Consider the following 12,031-nt stretch of genomic DNA (forward strand, 5'->3'; position numbering starts at 1 on the left):
TGAATAATTTCTGTGCGGAAAACAGTGAACACTTTCTTGTGCATACATATAATCAGTGTGCAATGCAAAACTGTTTACATGTGTAATAATTATGATAAACGTTAGTACATTTACACTGAACTGGAATTAAAAATCATGATACATAGCCTTGTTCTTTGTAATATTGTTCAAACCATAAATGAATTATTATAACGTTTACTATACTATAATACTATAAATATAATCACTTATATTTGACATATTGTACCAAATGTTGCAATATTAAAGATCAATGAATATTTCTTATGTTTTGTGTTTGACATTTATGCCTAAAATATAAAGTAATAAGGTACCATAAGACATAAGGCCCCTTAAAGCATGCAGATTTATCTGATTATTCCAAATGAGGTTTATGCAACAAGGTACTTATTGCCATATGGCTTCTTTTCACATTATTTGTTTTACCTAATCACCTTATAAATGCAAGAAGGTACCATGATACGAAATTAACTAATTAAACTTAATTATCCATTGTATTGATTTACAATTCAAGGAACAATTTAAATAAACCATTTGAGATAAGTGATAAAAGATTCAAAGTCACAAACTCGTTTTCTGATTTTTTAGGAACCGCCAAACCTTTAAACTCAATTTACTCGAAAGTATGAAAATGTCGCTTGGTACCTTTTTGCACCAATTATGGGACGATATGGCCAAAAACGTGTAAATAAGAGTAACTAGAGAAATGGTCAAAGAAATGGCGGGCCTAACTATCTCGAACGAGATAAGCAATAAGGATTCCCAACTCTTGAGTATAGAACACAAAGGACGGATCTTATTTAACAAACTCATCATTAAAATAGACCATGTCTTGGTCAATTTGTTTAATATGAGATGTGATGACACAAAGAGAAGGCACAAATATAAACTTTTTTTGAACAGGTTTCGAACCTCATTTGATACAATAAGTGTTGAGCAATTGCGTGATCGACACTTAAAACAGCCTTCCGTCGTAGAGGCATCAACTCTAAATTATTTTATAAACATTTTAGGTAAGTTTGTGAAGGTCCCCTTTAAATTTGTGGCGATCGATGTGCTATAAAATCCGGGATGAATTAAATAGTGTGAAGCGTTTAATTATGGTTTTAATTAAAATTAAATGACCGTGCTAATAGCCAAAATGTATATGAGAATAAATTGCATACAAATAAGAAAAAAAAACGGAATTAAAAAGTGTAAAATTATATACAACCAAAATGCCCTAAACATGAAAAATCAGCTAACGAGCACATTTCCAAAGTGGAATAAAACCAGAATGGGCATAAGAAGCAGAGAATTATTCACGGAAGCTACGGTGCATCAGATCTCGACAACTTCATGAACTACATAAACTACATTAATGAGGTCTTACATTCCATATTGTTATATATTCCAGTTTTTGGACTAGGGCACTTGTGGCCTAGTTCATAGCCGTAATCGCGATGTCTGCATTTTCAAGCCGAATCTTGGGGTTCACTGACGTAATGTATTCATACGCTGTATTTTGATTGGATTGCCGTTAGCAAATTTGAATAATCAAAGTAGTACCAGAACTGATTACAATGAAAACATCCAATAAAAATAGTTCTCCTAACAAGACAAGCTAATTGTATGTTCTTTTAATGAAGCACAAGAAATGGGTACGTAGCGATTGAGTTAATCGGGTTAACTACATGTTCTTGCATACGGTCAGATTAAATGCAATAAGAATATGAACATATTGGAAAAGTACGCATCGACATTTTCCGTTCAAAGCTCTTGATTGATAGACTGGTAGCCGCTTTCTCTTTTATCCGAAAAGAGACCAGTATCAGCTAACCACGGCGCCCGTCGCGCATTCGAAATGTATTGTGGGTACGTAAAACGAATCAAGCTTGCGGTCTAAGTAATAAACAACCAAGATATTTGTTTTTTTTTTTTTTTTTTAAAGTATTGTTATCCTTTGTATAAAATGTTGGTATTAATTTATTAACAGGGCTGTTCTTTTTTTCGACATAATTTGCATGTTGCCGTGACATTTTCTTTTTAAATACAAAGTTTATTTTTTAACTAATCATTGCATGTCACTCAGCACTTTTTCAATACAGCATGATTTTTGGTATTGATTGTTTAAATACTATTAATGTAAAATAAAAAACCCATATGCCGCGTACCTGTATAACGTTATAACTTGTGTTCTTGAGGAAAAGTAAATTCGGGTACCAGTCTACTGTATTGACTCATTCACTCTGATCAGAGCGGTCGAATGATGCACACATGTACATGTTATCACTACTTCCGGATGCTGATGATGAGAATTTTATACGTGTTATATTGAAGAAATTTATCAATAAAGTCGCCATTGAATGATTACCACCATCAAACGGATTTATTGTCATCTTACCGTGGATAGCAAGCATGTTTTATTTGACACGTAGAATTTCAAGCAATACAAGTTCGTTTGATAAAATCATGTGATTTCAATTTTGCAAAATGGAGATAAAGAAATATCAAATATGCGCATACTTATTTATAAAGTTTCATTTTAAATGAAGCCAAATGTATGAATATGCGCATAGCATCTGGCTTATGAATATGATGAGTGTTTACCTATGTGCATAGAAATGTCTTGGAGCCATTCTCAGTGTAAGTACATTTTGTTCAATGACATTGTGTGATAAACCATCGCCATTTGCCTGCTCACTTTTGATTTCTACTCTTATTATGCACCAGTCAATTGTTACCACCCCTCGGGGTATACTAGGGAAAAGGGCAGTGTTTTCACCTTTCAGCGGTGTCCTCGCAGTGCCTGATGATTGCGGTGGTTTTGTCTTCCAGCAAAATATAGCGGGGAATTACCCTTACCTAAGATCCTTGGGGTGCGAGGTTATTTGGCAGGGATTTTACCACCAGTTCGTTCCCGCAGGGTAGGGCAGGGATTTTATAGGGGATTGGTTGGACTGAAAGTCAAAGTATTCCCCAGACCTGGAGGGGGGGGGGGCGGGGTTACATTTGACTGGTGCATAAAGTTCTTTTTCTGAAGACGCTTTGAGCTCACTTTTTGTTTCCTCGCCAAGAATGAAAATCAGTAATCACCCAATGTTGTGGCATAGTGAAGTAATGAAGATTTAACCTCACAACAGTCTTTCTCAAATGCTGTCCAGGCTTTTTTATGCTTAAGAATAATTTACCTGGAAATATCAGACCAGAAATCGTCTTGGCGTGAGATTGGATTACTATGGATCAGCATGCACCAGTCAATTGTAACCAGGGCCCCCACATCCGGGGGGTATGCCGGGGAAATGGGCCGTGTTTTTACCTTTCAGGTGGTCCCGCAGTATCGGGTCTTCGTGGAAAATACAGTGCGGATGTGGCTTAACCTAATGTCCCTTGGGTGCTGGGGGGGGGGGGGGGGTTGGTGGGGACTTTGCCATCAGATCATTCCTGCAGGGCGGGGATTTTAGCTTGGGTTGGCTGGACCGACGGGGGGGGGGGGGGTGCATGGTTACAATTAATTGACTGATGCATAAGCTTGCGTATACATACAGATTCAGTGTTTTGGTGCGCAGTTGACAAATTAACTAATTACTTATTAGAAATTAAGAATATATATTTATTTATATAAGTTATACTTTGCAATCTAAATCATAGATTTGAAAAAGGTAACCTGTATCAATAAATGCAATTATACATAAATAACTGTGCAAATCTTTATGAATCATCCAAATATGAGTACCTTGCAGGGTCTATGTTATTTTTTAAAAATTATACTAAGGGAGCTTTTAAGATTAGCTTTCCAATCGCATACACAATGCAGTTTGAAACCCTGATAATTCAAACAAATCTTGGTTGCAGACCATTACTATTAAATATTTGATAAGTCACAGACATTATAAGGTACATTTTAAATGGGCTGTACTCAGTTAATAATGAAAAAGAAAAAAACTTTCTTTTTTATAGAAACCTGACATTAACTTGGTATCGATGTGCACCGAATTAATGCATTGAAACTTACTAACTGATGATTCACATAGTTTACAAATGATTTATTAATAGCAGTTATTTCGTGTTTTTCCATTAAAAAAAGATTACTAAGTACATTGTATGTCTACCGAGTATAATTCATTCCTTATGCGTAATCTGCCGTTGATGTTATGACGTGATTTAAGCGAGTTAGGTATATATCTGGAAATTCCACCCAGTCTTCATAGCATAGTGGATTCGACACTGCACTGCAATTTTTTTTACATTTTGGTATTTTATTTACAATAATGATATCAAAGAGTAAAATAGTTTATTAAAAAATTGTCCTTAGATTCGTTAAAGAAAAAAATCCAACTTTTTTGGTGCCATTCTGGTGTACAGTCCCTTTAATAAACAACAGGTGAAGCCAATGCTGTATTAAAATTGAGACAGACAAAAAGAAGACAGTACAAAGTTCAACAAGTGTGACCAATTTGAGAATACCCGGTACCTTACGTAATTTATAAATATTCATGCGATTCAGACAATTTAAATGCTAGAAATCACAAAAAAACATCCCCTTGAATTATTCCTGTCATAGTTTAAACTCATAATCAAATTTCAATGCACAGCATTTTAAATAATTTTAAACAGATGAAAAACTATTATTTTTAAAAAGCACAATACATTGTTTATCTTTTATGTGACCAAACATTAATATAAAAATTTATTCAGATCATAATTTAGAGACTTTTCTTGCACTTAAATGTGAACAAGTATGCTTGGGATTGAACACTAAGAAAAAAAAATTCAATGAAATTAAATGAAGCACAAAATATACAAAAAATGAAACTTTTTAGACTTTCAAAACTTTAACATTTATACTAAATACGGTTACATAAAATGATGAATACATTTGCAGGACTTGATATCCCACTAAATGTAACCGTCGGCTTCGTTCATTCTAAACTTTCTCTCAGTGATAAGGAATAAATTTTATTCACTGCAGTTGTTTTCTAACTTTATGAAAATAAGAACAATGGAAACAATGCATTTACTACTGTTTATCAGTGCAGATTGTGGGAGGTCATGGTTGATTTCACTGAACCACCAATAAGCCCTGCCGAAATTGGATTCTAATTGGTCAGTCAGGTGTTTTTGGTAGGCATGATTAGTATGAATCTTAATTTTAACCATCATTTATGAATGTTTACCAAATCATTGAATATTGAAATAACAAGAGAAATATTAGTTTGAATGATGAAAGCCATGAAATATGTGAAGTATTCAAAAAGATACCATTTTCCAGCTTGTATAAGTATCGAGAAAATTATTAAGTAAACTTATTTATTGTTTAATATCTGAAAAATGTTGAAATCTCATGTTTAGGCTTGATTGCTATGTTATTGCATTATGTTTTATTCATTGCAATATTAATGTAAAACATTTTTATGTTGACTTAAGTTTGTAGATAAAAACTAATGGTATTGGTGATATGAGAATGATCTCGTAAGTCTTTAAAATCCCTTTTGGTATTGTGAGGATTTTGCTCCAGTCTTGATCAGTTTAGCTTTTGAAGATTTTCAAAGTAACTGCAAAACAAGTCCAGCAGCCTAGAAAGACTATGTCAAACCCTGACCAGATAAAATTTCTAGTGTTTTCAAATTACCACCTTGGCAATGGTTTTATTATAACATAGGATATTAATGCTAGTGGTTTTAAAGAAAATGCTAGTGTTTTTGTATTCGGAATGATATATCATAAGTGGCACTAAATTGAACATAATTTATAGTTCTCATTGATAAAACACATAGCCCCAAGTACATGTTTATCTAAGATTTAAGGCTTGGATGGAGTCAGATCAAGAAAATTGCATGTAACATTGTCAATACAGACAGACAGACAGACAGACAGACAGACAGACAGTAAACTTATTCAAGTCTCACTTTTATACATTCATGGGATAAATACAGATAAAACATGCAATAATAATGTATAAAACCACTCCTCATGGAGTTATGAGAGACTATTTGCTCAATAAAAAACAATAAAATATATCAACTTTAAAACATGCTATATAACTTTAAATATTCAGTAATAAAGATAAGGTGAGAATAATCATTATTGTACAAAACATGCAATAAAACATACAAACACTAAATTACTTGTTATACAGATACTGACGTCGGAGGTTTAGGATATCATGACAGGTTTTGGCACTGTGTTTAACGATAGTTTCATTTGAAAGAAGGAATGAAAGTTTTTCGTTATCCGATAATGAATTGAAATTATCATTAATATCAATAACTTTTAACAACAGTAAATGTCGTAGATTATTATATAAAGGACAATGTAATAAAACATGACATTCATCTTCTACTATGTTATGACAGTTAAAACAGGTTCTTTGTTCAACATTGAGTGATTCATAGCGCCTGTTTCGAGTTTTAATGGCGCCACTCCACATCTAAATTTGGCTAACGCACTTCTGTTAAGGCGGGTAATAGATGGGCTCTGAACATAGTATTCTGTTTTATATGTTTGCTTAAAATACATTGTACTTTCCAACGCAAAAACTGTTTGTTCATTCAAGTATATAATGCAATCCCCACACCAAGAAAAAGTAGTATTGCTTAACCAGCTCAATTGACATCATGAGTTGGACATTTAATTGCTGCAATTAAAGGCACATCTAGATATCAGAATTATTCAAACTCTGATTTAGCAACCTTATTATAGTTTGATATATGAACTACTTTGTGAAATGAAAGCTTTTTTAGATTTACAAGGACGGGTAAACGTATTTGTAGTAAAGTAAATGTACTGCAACACCTGATACATGTTGCCTAGGAATCTTACAAATTCTAGGCACTCCAAATGTTACAGTTCTATTCAATTCGGAGTGCCTGAAATGAAAGCTTCTTGATTCTACATTCAACATCTTTCTGTATGACCAATGACCAGGAGAATCATGAACCTACAACCATTTGCAACTATTTAGATAGCGAGCTATCAGGACAGAGACAGAGGACAATACAAGAATGGCCTACTGTTGCATTTATTGATGTCTTTTACAAATATTATCCAAAGTATGGCCCTGTGGGTTAAAGCTCCCCTGAAAAAGAGGTGACAGGTTTTCTATATAGGATATAATTACATCATTGAAAATCTTCCCTGAAACTGCAAATAACAAACCTTTGATATAAAATGATTTAATCAAATTAAACAAGTATGTGTACTTTGGTTAACATACGCCAACCACGTAAATTAATTTGTTTAGGTCTGATTTAACGACATTGAGATTTTCAAAAGAACTATGACTTTATCTGATTAAACCCTTTAGCCACCCCCCCCCCCTCCCTCTACCCACACTTTTAAAATTTCCTTTGCAGCTTGCGAGCAGTTTTAGTCTAAAGTTTAAGCTAGCCCATTAAACAGTGACCCCTTGTGATGTGAGCCGATTTGTTTAATGCTTAGAACATGGTTATCAACATTCCCCTAATGAAGCCCTAGTCCATCATTGCTTTCAGCACTTTGAATATATTTGCTTTTTATGCACATGTTTGTATCAATTGTTCGTACTTTTAACAATATGACAGCCTGATTAAGAAGTAAATGATTGATTTATTTATTATATTAATCATATCGATGATAAAAGGTTTGTTCTAAAAGAAATTGCCGCACAGGTATCACTCAAGAAAAATATCTGATCAAGGGAGATCAATGCGTTGGACATTGGTTTTGCCAATGATTGGTAACGAGATTCCGCGTTTTCTACAAGAAAACATACTTTATCTGGATCACTAAGAAGCGGCGCAGTATGAAATGCATACAACAAAGAAATAGAGTAATGCATACAACATAGGCAAAGAAGGGTTTTCACATTTGCATACAACATACACAAAGAAGGATGTTGAGAAACGCATACAATATAGAATAAGAACAAAAATATTGACATTGAAATATTATTGTTTAAATCAATAAATTAATATGTTTATGAGGTTAGTCAAGTGAGAAATAGTTTATTAACTTTATATTTGAATTTTGCTTTTAAAACTAAAACATAATTGATTTGTTTTTCAAACTTTTTGTTTTGTTTGAATAGGGAAAAGATCCTTATATGAAATCATTAAAATTGGTTTAATAGCCTGAAGGAAACAAAAAGTTTATGAAAACTTTGCAATTGGATAAAATAAAGATTGTATTCATTGTGTATACTACAAGTATATAAGTACATTTAGGAAACAGAATCATATCATGTCGCACTGATTACAATACATCAGAAACTTGTAAAATAAATCTATATAAATAATTTCTCATAAGTTTAGTAAAGCACCTGGTACTTGATAAAAGACATACATGTATTTTTAAGAATTATTGTAAATTATATGTAACAATTATAAACTGTATCCGAAATGAACAACACATTTGCATAAATATATTATATAAAAAATAATGAATACAACAGAGAAGCATGTGGGATGTAAAGAGTTTACACATGATAAATGTACATTCATTTGTTTACTTTAATGAGTAATTTTTTACTTAAATATTGCATGAAAAACACAGAAATTCCTCAGTGGTTGTTGAATTATCTGAAGGTGTGTTAACACAATATTTGTTGGTCTTTACGGGTGTGGTGAATTTGACATGCAGGCGAAATTGTTGGGTCTATTTTAAAATTATATTTCCACCGTTCTTCATCCTCATCGAAAAGTGGGAGACATTATATAGTATTACGTACTAAGTAAATGTGTTCTATACAAAATATGTGCTGCTTCCATATGTTTCAAAGAAAGCCTTTTGTTAAGTTTTTGTCATTAACAGTCAAATTAAGGTTGACCAGTAAGAAACATTTCTGAAACTAGTTCATTATAATTTCTTATGTTTTCAAGATATACAAAGCTTTCACATTTTTCTTTTTCTGGTAATGGTTCTATTTTAGGGATTTTATGAATTCAATTTGCCTCAAACTTTAATTTAAAAAAATCTTTTTTTCCTGCTTTGGAGTCCTTGATGTTTAATTAGTAATTTTGGCGTTAATGCAGAGTAAAAATAGTGTTTTTGCTTTCCCGGGATTTTGTGTTTTCTTTGGCGTTAAACTTAATGTGTTGTCTAGATTTACAAAATCATCAAATTCAATAAAGATTAAGATCAATACACAGAAACTGTGTACTATATACAGATTGGTAGGGGTCACTTATCCAATAAAATTAAGGGTCACTTGTCCAGTAAAATACCAGTTATTGGAGATTACTTATGTGTATTGTCTGCCATAAGGTGTCCAAATAACATAATTATGATTCATTAATGACATAAGGCCACAACAAATTGATCATTTGTTCTACGGATTTTGCCCGAAAAAAGTAGGAGCGAGCGAGCGAAAAAAAAATTAAAATACTTTTTTTTAAATTTAAGGCAATTCAAAGGCGAAAAATAAAATAAAAATTAAAAAGTTTATTTCTTACTTAATTTGTCAAGAAATGCTTTTTAATTGCAAACATAGGTTCTTCGTTTAAATATAAATTAAGTTTAAATATAAATGAAACGGTTTTGATTGTATCACATGAAAATCTGTCTCAATATATAACAAATGGCAATAAGATCCAGTGCTTTACTATTACTTAAGACACTGCCGATTAAATTGCGGGACAACACAATTGAAGCAGTATTAAACAAATCTGCAAATGCGGCATCGGTCATTATATTAGAGCAGGTGGTGGAATAAAGATGTTTCCCTTTCAAGACCTCGCCTTTACCACGAACCAATGGTTTATAGGTCCGTGCCTTGAAAAAAAAATCATGACACCCAATAACAGGCCACTTTACTACAAATCGATCAAAGAAAACAAATGGATAAGAACAAAGAATTGAGAAAATTAAAACGGTCATTTTACTTATAAAAGGTTTTATTTTCTGATTTGACTGATGTTATTTTTATACTGTACATGTACATGTATGTGTAATGCACTAGTCAATTGTAACCACGACCCCCATGGTCCGGGGAATAGCGGGGACTTTGACTTTCGGTCCAGCCAACCCCGGGTAAAACCAACGGCACTGCGGGGCCACCTGGAAGGTGAAAACACTGCCCATTTCACCGGCTATCTCCGGTATACCCCCGGTCCTGGGGGTGGGGGCATGATTACAATTGAATGGTGCATAAATACAGACTGTTTCTAAAACATTTACAAGTCCTTCTATTTTTATCAATTACGAGTATAAAACTGAGAAATGCATTTTAGAATTTAAAAAATAACTCACGAAAACATGTTCATTTGTTGTAAGTCGAGTGTCCGTGTATTTTAATATAAGTTTTGCACTCAAAATCTGATTTAGTTATTATTTAACACTAAATTTTGAGTACAAAACAATGAATTACTTAAAACACATATAAATAATTATTGCCTTCGACGCTGTGAAACTGTTTTTGTTTACTGAAGACTATAATCCATTGACTATGACACTGATTTTCAATTAAAAGTGTGTATTTTACATTAACGAAAACTGAAAGTACCCTGCAAATTAATACCGGAAATAGATAACAACGGTGCGTCCTGCAAAATATTCCCGACAAAAAAGACTGTCAACAAATATCGGCTGTTTTGCGGCTACCCGGACCTGATTTTGTCCTGACACGAGGAAAGTTTGCTCGCGGAGAATGTAAAGCATGGAAATACCTTCAAAAAAAGGCGAAGTCGACGTTGCAGGTTCAAATTTTAAGTAAAAAAAGTTCAGAAAATAGAGGAAATTCAGAAGCAAAAAAATGAATAATATGCGCGGCCAAATAGTAAGTGCGGGCGCAAAAAAAGTTTTTTTTATTTTTTTTTTCGTTTTTCAAATTTAAGGTGCGGCAAATCCGACGAACAAATGATCAATTTGTTGTGGCCTAATCATGATTCATTATATATTTTTCATTTGTCACCTAACACCTATCTTTATGGCATCCCTTAAATTAACGATGTGTGAATACAGAAAAAACAAACGATTGCATAGCACCTGCTATCATGGATAATTGGAGTATTGTCTCAGAATTTTGGGGAGTTTATAATAAGGAAGTCAATAAATGAAATCAAAGGATTGTTATTTCTCAACTCATTTTATTGGAAAGAAAACACTATAACACGATTTATCCAAGCACTCTGACAAATATTTTGTCTGACTATGTCCTATCACTAAAGCCATTGTTTATAAAAAAAAAAAAAGATAAATTTATTCCAATCACAAATATTGCAATCAATATAATATGCACATGTAATAACTACAAATTTAATCTAACAGAATAACCAAATTTACTACACGAAATATATATACCTACCCTTTTTACTCATTTTTCCTTTCAATTTATAATTTCAAAAGGATCATTTTATATATTTGGGATTGTTTGTTCTGATGAATGTATTGGATACGGAAAGATCAAATGTTGTTTTTTTGCATTAAAAGTTAAACTATTAAACAAATTTAACATCTGAGGTTTATCCCTTTACAAAATATATTAATAATTATCTATATTTCTCATTTTGCAATAATGGTAAGAACTTATAAATCCTATTTTCACCTATTACAATACAAATCATCAATTCAGACATTTTTACAACTACCAAAAAATGGTTTAGTTTTTCATCTTATGGTGAAATGAAAGTTATTAAAAGTAATTCTGTGTTTGGTTTTATAATCCTCATGCTTCTTCAGGTAATCTTAAAATTTATATTTTGTTATTGTTGTTCCGTGTCTTTGCTTTCCCCGATTTCAAAGTTTTCATAAAAGAAATAATAAATTGTTTCTTTATAAATCTAGATATTAAACCATTAAACCAATTTTAATGATTTGAAATAAGGTTCTTTTCCCTATTCAAACAAAACAAAAAGTTTACAAACAATCAATTAGGTTTTAATTCGAAAAGCAAAATTCAAAAATAAAGTGAATTAACTATTTTTCACTTGACTAAACTTCATAAACATAATAATTATTGATTTTAACAATAAAATTTCACTGTCAATATTTTTGTTCTTATTCTATATTGTATGCGTTTCTCAACATCCTTCTTTGTGAAATGTGAAAACCCTTCTTT

The sequence above is a fragment of the Mya arenaria genome, chromosome 3 (genome assembly GCF_026914265.1).
Source record: "Mya arenaria isolate MELC-2E11 chromosome 3, ASM2691426v1".
Lineage (NCBI taxonomy): Eukaryota > Metazoa > Mollusca > Bivalvia > Myida > Myidae > Mya > Mya arenaria.